At 44.1% G+C, this 9,779-nt stretch overlaps 1 pseudogene; it reads left to right on the top strand.

The window, feature by feature from the left end:
• The first annotated feature begins 5,134 nt into the window (after window positions 1-5,134).
• On the top strand, window positions 5,135-9,356 carry LOC109769454 (uncharacterized; annotated as a pseudogene).
• The last annotated feature ends 423 nt before the right edge of the window (window positions 9,357-9,779 follow it).

The raw sequence follows: 9,779 nt of genomic DNA, 5'->3' as shown, positions 1-9,779 counted from the left end.
CAATATCATCTTCTCCACCCCAATTTTTTTTAATTTTTTCTTCAAGTAATTGTTTACTTCTTCAACTAAATTTAACCTCTTGACAATAGGGTCGGTTGGAATTTCCGGTTCGCATACCTCGTAGATAAAAAAATCTATGTCACGTTGGTCAGCATAATTTTCATAAACAATAAATGAACCAAATAGTTATAAAAGATAATATATACCACATCCGAATCATAGACAGGACGAGGGCCGACGGAGGCGGATACCAAAACCATCGCACTATATAATAACAAAAAATAATAAAAGTAAGAAAATTACACAAGTACCTAATTAAATCATACAAGTAAGAACTTTTTTTAGAAAGAAGATAAGATCAAGAGGCTCACCACGGTGGTGCCGGCGACGAGATCGGTGCCGACAACGAGATCGGCGCGGGCGATCGACGGCGGTGAGGACAGGGACGGGACAGGATCACGGACTGCCAAACCTAGACAAATCTTGAGGAAAATGGAGTTTGGACAAGGATCTTTGAGAGGAGAAAGCTTAAGTATGGCTCGGGCATTTCATCGAACACCTCATGTGCATAGGAGGTGAGCTAGAGCATCACAAAGCTCTCCAACGGCCGGCCAGAAAAACAGAGCAGTGGAGTGCCCTGCTCGCGGGTGAGGGGGTATATATAGGCATCTCATTGGTCCCGGCTCGTGGCTGGAACCGGGACTAAACGACCCCCCTTGGTCCCGGTTCCAGCCACGAACCGGGACCAATGGTTGTGGGCCAGGAGCGAGGCACATTGGTCCCGGTTCGTGTCTGGAACCGGGACCAAAGGGTCCAGACGAACTGGGACCAATGCCCCACGAGGCCCGGCTGCCTCACGAACCGGGACCGTTGCCCCCATGGGTCCCGGTTCGTGACTGAACCAGGACTAATGGGCTGGCCCAGCCTGGCCCAAAGCCCTGTTTTCTACTAGTGTTTATGGCATGAGAAGGTAAAACATATAGTGAAGGCTTTACTGCAAACTTTGTTACGTGAACATTGTCGACTACCAGAAAATATATACATCTATGTATTAATTAATAGGTCATTTTCTTTGGTGCATTTTGATATATACCAGAAAATATATACCAGAAATTATATGTTCTGTCGACATCTATAATGAAACACGATGATACAAAAAATATGTGGAAAGACTATTGATTGAGATTGGGTTGTGACGTTAAACAATTTGCCAAGATTGTTGAGTAATAATGGACAAGTGTGGTCTTTTTATATGCAATTGGTCGGTGCTAATTTGTTCATGAAATTTCAAATATTAGCATCAGATTATAACCGTATCAATTTAGCACGAATTTGCCGAAGGAAATTTAAGGTTATGATTATTTTAAGAATTTTTCCACAACACAAGCTATTGAAGAATGATTTTGGTTATACTAATATGAGAATATACAACCACCCTTCGAATTCTCTGGCAAATATGTACTTCTGTAAATATAGATTATACATAACTGACAATAACCAAATATCACAATATTAGTAATCAACAAGTTCTTGATATATTATATTCGTGAATAAACGTAGTATAGAAATCCGTGTAGCAGCACTATTTTTCGAGCTTTGTGGGTTACTATCATCATCGAAGATTACTTTGGTCGCAGTATAATTTAATCAGAAGATTGCAACCTTTGTAAAGTTTAACATTATTGTACACAAGCATGTTATCTTGCATTTTTTTAGTGCTAAATTTTGCAAGAATTTAATGTTAGCATCGGTTTATACCTGTGCATACATATTAGCATCAGATTGATTTGGTGTAATAATTTCTCAAATAAAAGATGATAATTATGTACTGCATCTTTTTTTTTGCAGGGAGTACTGCATCTTTTTACAACCACATAAGCTATTGCATGACAATGTTGGTAAGTACAATAATCCAGCAATCCCAGTAGGTTGCAAAATGAAAGTAAATATATCATTGCATAAGTTTGATCACAGAACAAAGTTAAAATGATTATTAGATAAAACTATAATAACTTATGAGTCTAACCCGTGCGAATGCACAGACTGACGACTAGTACTCTTAATCTGCGGACACATCACACGAATGTAGACAGTTAGATCAAACGATGGAGATTATATGAATGTGCATGCATGCATCACCTTTTAAATTGGAAAGAGGGCCCTGCTAACAAGAAAAAGTTGGTGTGAAAAGGCAAGACTTTGATCGTCGGTCTTGGCACATGCAGCAGCAACACCACTTGCACTGAATACACTTACCACTGCGATGATTTGGAATTGAACAGCCAGCCAAACTCTGATTTGGGATATCGGAGCGGCGGCTACTATCATTGCTTGCACGTCAATACCTCCACAACGTCACACAACCTATATCTTGCGGAAAAAACAGTGTTTCTAATTCTAAGCGAGAAAAGTCAACAGGAACTCGATAGACACTACCGATTTGTTCGTTTTTTACAATGTCACTCTCAGTTGCACTTTCAGATAATTATATATTTTTTTAGAAATGGAGAAGGACCCCCGGCCTCTGCATCTGGACGATGCATGCAGCCACTTTATTGATTATTCACACAAGACCTTAGAAAGTCATACAACAGTCAGACTAAAGCCACCGTTTAGGCAATATTTGTCGCTACTTCTATCCAGTTGATGAAGGGATGCTGATAGTCTGGGCCTAATACCAAAACAGACCTCGCAGCCAAACCTACCATCTAAGACCTGAGATCCCAACCAGGACGCCTGCCGGGTATGGGGCACCCACCAGTCCGGCACACTTCTCAACCAGGACGCCTGCCAGGTATGAGGCCGCCGCAGCCACCTGCCATCAATCCATCTTTAGTGTTGTACTGCTGCATCAACCTTGCCCGGTCTAGCTGCCGTCGACGCCACCACGACGCCAGACAACGCCACCTCCCTGCGCGAGTCCATCTCCGCGCATCAGACGTCGAATCTTCACGGCGCCATGCCGCCGAGATCCGCCGCCATCAATGTGTAAGCTGAAGCACCGCTCCACCAAAAAGCCTTCCACTGGTCCCTCGGTCTGTGTACACCTTCACGAATGACGCCCCCAAGAGGGAAACGACACCATAGCGCCGCCGTCATCTGATCTACTGATTTAGGGTTTCCCCCGGAGGTAGCATAGAGTGGCCTTGAACTTCTCCACGGCGATGCTTTCAAGAAGGGAACGACGCAGACAGCGCCGCCACCGCCGACATTGGCAGCTAGCCGAGCGCAGGTTTTCACCCAGATCTGTTCGACGATCCTCCCTCTAGCATCTCGTGCATGGACTGCCGCCATCTCTGTCGGGGCCTGGACAAAAGGGATCCAGGCCGCCGCCACCTGACTGGCCATGGCACCACCACGGTGCCTACAGCCGGCGCCGTCAGGCCCACCGCGCTCGCCTGTAGATGCACACCGGAACCGTCGGCCCGCCCAAGCCCATCTGGGCAAGACCAGATCGGCAATCTCGGCCGCCGCCACAGGGGCGACTCCGCCGCGGGGAGGGTGCACCTCCGCTGACGCCGCCATCGCGCATGCCTTAGGGATCCCGCCGCTCCTTGCCGCCGGATCTTCGTCGAACGATGCGCCGCCACCACCGCGCGAGGGATAAGGCCCCGCCGCCGCCATCATAGGCCAGGCTTCGCCGGTAAGACCTCAGGCGGCGGCAGGACGGAGGAGGCGAGGGGAGGGGCCTAGGGCCGGCGGCGTGGTCGCCCCCCGTGTCGCCTAGGGTTGGCGACGCGGGGGTGGGTGCTAGCTTCAGATAATTATATGCACGCTACTACTTGTCAAACAAGAAAAACCCAAAATTATATATATGTCTCTTCACTGGTGGCATCTTCCAAGACACTGCATTCCTAAGCCAAGGCTGCATAGCTGCATTCAGCCCAGATCGCATATAATCATATAAAAAATACCTTCGGCCAATAATTAATAGTAAAACACTATTGAATTTTTACCATTAGAATGGATTCATGCTACAAAGTTTATATTTAGTTAACCATATAAACTTGAGGCCAAAAAGTACCATTGGGACTGTACATGCAAAATCGAAATGCCATTTTTTGTTCTTTAAAATATTCATGATGTAGTAGATGCGTACGGGATCAAGCAGCGTGTGTATGGGATCAAGCAGCGTGTCCACATGGACCTATCTATAGGATTACATAGGGCCAATTGCAACTTGGTGGTATGACCACTCAATTATTTGCCGAGGCATCCCAAACAATTAAAAAAAAAATTAGAAAGGACATGCTTGATCATCATGGCCAGGCAAATTTGCTACTCTACTTTGCATCGATAATAATGCGGCGGCTATAAAACTAGTCAATAGAAACAAAGACACTCGTGACAAGTTGTGCATACGCGTATGACTTGCATGTTGCTTCAGAGACGATCCAAACAAAGTTCAAACTAGTATGAGAACGGGAATTGAACGGCTCGACTGATGATCAACGACGGCGAATGGTGGAGAATTCTTGGCTCGTTTACTTGGCTGGACATGCGTGCACACACATCTCTTATTGGTGACAAACATGCTTCCACAAGTCACGCATTCACACATCACGATTTTCGGCGTCGCAAGTCACACAATGCCCTTACAATGGGCCTTAATTGTTAGACCAGGCAAGATTAGCAAGCCAATATCGCATCAAAACCCGCAGCTTCTAAGATGGCATGTACGTACATTAGAAACATTCAGCAAATTGCAGTAAACAGATGAGAAACAGAGCTGCTAATCTTTCACCCAAGATGTCAACACTGTTAATTTCCTGTGAATATATATATATTCCATATACAAACATCAAACTGAAATGTGAACATGGAGTTATGTAGTATGTGCAATATACCTGCAATCTATCTCATTCTTAATTCGCTTAGAAGAAAGCAGTTTTTTATAACGATAAAATGCAAGTAGGCAGGTGGATGCATTATTTGCCCACTAATAGTTTGAGAACAACTTGTCACGTGAACACATGGAAAATCTTGTCCTGTCAAATTAAACATCCTGCAACTTGTCCAGGTCTGACCTTGTCCAGGCCTGACCGCCCACAAGAGGGATTTGTACATTGTTGGAATATTAGCACAACACTAGCAACATGCACAAGACAATCACGCAACACAAGAAGCATATCCTGTTATCTATATATGCGGAGCTGCTGCTACTACAACTACTTGACAACCAAACCAAGCAATGGCAATGGGGGTCATGAGTTTGCTATGCTCATTCCTGGCCGTCCTGACTACTGCGATTGCGATCGTGACCGCTAGCGACGAGGCTGCGTTGCTGGCTTTCAAAGCGCAGGTCAGCGATGGCGGCTCGCTGGCCTCCTGGAATAGCAGCGCCAGCTTTTGCAGCTGGGAAGGTGTGACATGCAGCCACCGACGGCCAGCGCGGGTGGTGGCGCTGAGATTGAACAACAAGGCGCTCGCCGGAGAACTCTCCCCGGCCATCGGGAACCTCACGTTCCTGCGGACGCTCAACCTGAGCTTCAACTGGTTCCACGGGGAGATACCAGCGATCCTTGGCCGCCTCCGCCGCCTGCATAGGCTCGACTTGGGCGACAACTCCTTCTCCGGCACATTACCAGTGAACCTGAGCTCATGTGTCAGCATGGCCATAATGGGACTGCTAAATAACAAGCTTGGCGGGCGCATCCCGGCTGAGCTCGGCGAGAAGCTCACGTCCCTGGTAAGGCTATCACTGAGTAACAACAGCTTCACAGGGCTCATCCCTCCATCACTGGCCAATCTGTCCCATTTGGAAATCCTTGATCTCTCACGCAACCAGCTCGTGGGCTCAATCCCACCAGGGCTCGGAAGCATTCACGGCATGCAACAGTTCAGTATCGCCAGAACCTCATCAACGGTACGATTCCAACTTCTCTCTACAATTGGTCATCGCTAGAACTATTTGATGTAGGGACAAATATGTTGTACGGCATTTTGGATGATTTCGGAAACAAGTTCCCCAGGTTGGAATATCTTGGCTTGTCTGGTAATCACTTCACTGGAACAATCCCGTCCTCAATATCCAACATATCGTCCCTCATATCAGTTGGCTTTGATAGCAACAGATTTAGTGGGTACTTTCCTCCCACAATTGGGAAGCTGGGAGCACTTCAATATTTGAACTTGAATAACAATAAGCTTGAAGCGAATGACAACAAGGGGTGGGAATTCATCACGTCTTTGGCAAACTGCAGCTATTGGGACTCGGCATCAATTCTTTTGAAGGACAACTACCAGGTTCAATTGTGAACCTGTCAACGGCTCTCCAATACTTGTACTTAGGCGACAATAGGATCTCTGGGAGTATTCCTGCAGATATAGGCAATTTGGTTGGTCTACAAACACTTGTGATAGCAAACACTTCCATGTCCGGAGTGATTCCAAAGAGCATTGGTAAGCTAGAGAACTTGATCGATCTAGCTTTGTACAACAATAGCTTGTCTGGGCTCATACCGCCATCGCTAGGAAACCTTTCACAATTGAATAAGCTTTATGCACGTAATAGCAACTTGGAGGGACCAATTCCGCCAAGCCTGGGGAAGTTGAAAAACCTCTTTGTACTTGATCTAAAAATGAATTACCGTCTCAATGGTTCAATACCCAAAGAAATTTTCAGATTACCCAGCCTTTCTTGGTATTTGGACTTGTCATACAATTCCCTTTCCGGACCCCTTCCTAATGAAGTTGGTAGCTTGGCAAACCTTAACCTACTAGTTCTATCAGGAAACCAGTTGTCTGGCAAGATACCCGACAGTATACAGAACTGCATGGTATTGGAACAATTATTCTTAGACAACAATTCCTTTGAGGGAAACATACCTCAGTCACTGACAAATATAAAGGGGCTCAGTATATTAAACCTGACCATGAATAAGTTCTCTGGTAATATTCCTGATGCCCTTGGCAATATTGGAAACCTGCAAGAGTTGTACGTAGCACACAACAACTTGTCAGGATCAATCCCATTAGTTCTACAGAATTTGTCATCATTGTCTGAATTGGATATATCCTGCAATAATTTGCAAGGCGAGGTGCCACATGAAGGTGTTTTCAGAAACATCACTCACTTAGCGGTTGTTGGGAATGTCAATTTGTGTGGTGGTACACCTAAACTTCATTTGGCTCCGTGCCCCACAAGGGTCTTAAGCAAGAAGAGAAAAAAGATGCCAAAGTCCCTTGTAATTTCTGTAGCAGCAGTTGGAGCAATCGTGTTCTCACTTTCAGTGATTGTTCTTGTTTGGAGACTTTGTAAGAAGCTCAAATCAAGCCAGAAGACAGTAGCAAAAGATTCAATTGTTGATGGCCATTACAGAAGAATCCCCTATCCTGCATTACTGAAAGGAACTAACGAATTTTCAGAAGCCAACTTGCTTGGGAGAGGAAGTTACGGTGCGGTTTATAAGTGTGTTTTGGACAACGAAGAAAGAACATTGGCTGTCAAGGTGTTTAACCTTGGTCAATCTAGGTATTCGAAGAGTTTTGAGGCTGAATGTGAGGCTATGAGAAGGATACGACACCGTTGTCTCATTAAGATCATTACTTCTTGTTCGAGCATCAACCACCAAGGTCAAGAGTTCAAGGCATTGGTTTTTGAATTCATGCCCAATGGTAACTTGGATAGCTGGCTTCATCAACCATCTCAAGATCCCACTACAAACAACACGCTCAGCCTTACCCAGAGGTTTGATATTGCTATCGATATTGTGGATGCAGTAGAATATCTGCACAACTACTGCCAACCGTTGGTGATCCATTGTGATCTTAAGCCAAGCAACATTCTTCTTGCTGAAGACATGAGCGCCCGAGTTGGAGACTTTGGCATATCAAGAATCCTTCAAGAAAATACAAGTGAGGGGATGCAAAGTTCATATGGCTCAATTGGAATTAGAGGTTCCGTAGGCTATGTTGCTCCAGGTGACTAAAACTTCTAATTTTGTTACTACTTTTCACTCGAGTATGGCATGCTAACCACAAGACTTTGCATAATTGCAGAGTATGGAGAAGGCTCTGCGGCCTCTACAGCTGGTGATATTTATAGCCTTGGCATATTGCTGCTTGAGATGTTTACGGGAAGAAGCCCAACAGAAGGCACGTTCGGAGATTCATTGGGTCTGCATAAGTTTGTCGAGGATGCTCTTCCAGATAGGACCTTGGAGATAGCTGACCCGACAATGTGGTTGCACAGCGGACAACACAATAACACTACAAGTATTAGAATTCAGGAGTTATTGGTTTCAGTCTTGAGCCTTGGCATATCCTGCTCAAAGCAACATCCTCGTGACCGAGCACTGACAAGTGATGCAACAGCGAAGATGCATGCAATCAGAGATGCATACCTCAAGTTCATAGGGGAGCATGGAGCAGAACCAGAAGCCTCGACTCAAGAAATTCAGAGCAGCATTGCATAAACAAGCTGGCACAAGACATGATCCTGCACACTAGAAAAATTATGTGTCATTTCAGTGAGTAATTGTTCTCAGAGCTATGTGTGTTGCTTTACAACTGTATCAAATAAATACAAAACCATCGTGTTGTGCAATAATAGCCCAACAGCAAGTTGTAGGTTGATTCATAAAGCATGCAGTGTAATTGTTTTCCCATTGTCAAAACTGTACACATGGAGGCAACATTATTGCTTGATGCTTCAGTAGACCTGAAGTTGCAGAGAGTTTCATTTTTTTCTTCTTACTTTTATTATTCCTCGCTTTTGTAAGCAAAACAATCCGATTTTATTTGTTTATATCCAAAACAAAGTGCATCGGATCAGATTAATAACACTAGAATAATCACAAACATATTTTCCTTTGTGAACAAGCTTTCTTCCTTCATTAATTAATAAGTAGTAATAAGGTAGTACAACCTAGAGCGCTTGGTTTCTGTCTTCAGAATTGGTGTATCCTGTCTTTAGGTAGTACAATCAGACTTTTTGTTAAAGAGTACATTACCGTCCATGTGCACAAACAAACTTGGGGTACAAACTAATGCACATTAGATCTGTCTAAAATCTGATTCTCAATAGGGGAAAAAGCTATCTGTCAATAAAATAAACAGAAATCATAGGTTAGAAAGCATATCCTGTCTTGAGGTAGTAAAGTCAGGCTGCTTGTTAACAGAGTATATACTTTCCATGTGCAGAAACAGATACTAGAATTTAGAGCACAAGCAGCCTACCCAAAATCTGATTCTCAGAAAAATAAATCTATTTGTCCAAAAGATAATCAGAATCACGGACTAGAAAGCATCAGTACCATTCATTCAGAGAACAGCTTGCAGAAGCAGCAGCAGGGTAATCCTTATAACCAGAGACTAACCATCCGCCTTCTATTAATTCCCTTAGTAAAAAGAAATACAGGTACTAGATATGTACCTAGGAGGATGTGAATCTGGAGAGCATATGAGAAAACAAATTTAAAGTAAAACCATCCCAATGTTGTGCAATAGCACTGTAGCAGCAGGTCCAGAGGATCTTTACTACTCCCTCCGTCCCATAATATAAGACGTTTTTTGACACTAGTGTAGTGTCAAAAAACGTCTTATATTATGGGACGGAGGGAGTAGCTAGGAGGACATTATCAACAATCAATCTTTCCAGTAAGCTTTATTTTTAATGCAGCTATTTTCTTTGGAACAAGTATCAAATAAATGTAGTGTAATGTAAAAAGGTAAAATCCTAGTGTTGTGCAGTAGCAACATAGCAATAGCAGTTGTCAGTATGTTTGCTACATGGCTTGCAAGTAATTTAAAAGATTCAGGAAAATCGCATCCTCAGT

The sequence above is a fragment of the Aegilops tauschii genome, chromosome 5 (assembly GCF_002575655.3).
Source record: "Aegilops tauschii subsp. strangulata cultivar AL8/78 chromosome 5, Aet v6.0, whole genome shotgun sequence".
Lineage (NCBI taxonomy): Eukaryota > Viridiplantae > Streptophyta > Magnoliopsida > Poales > Poaceae > Aegilops > Aegilops tauschii.
Note: the sequence above shows the minus strand (reverse complement) of the source record. Positions and strands in the feature narration are given on the sequence as shown.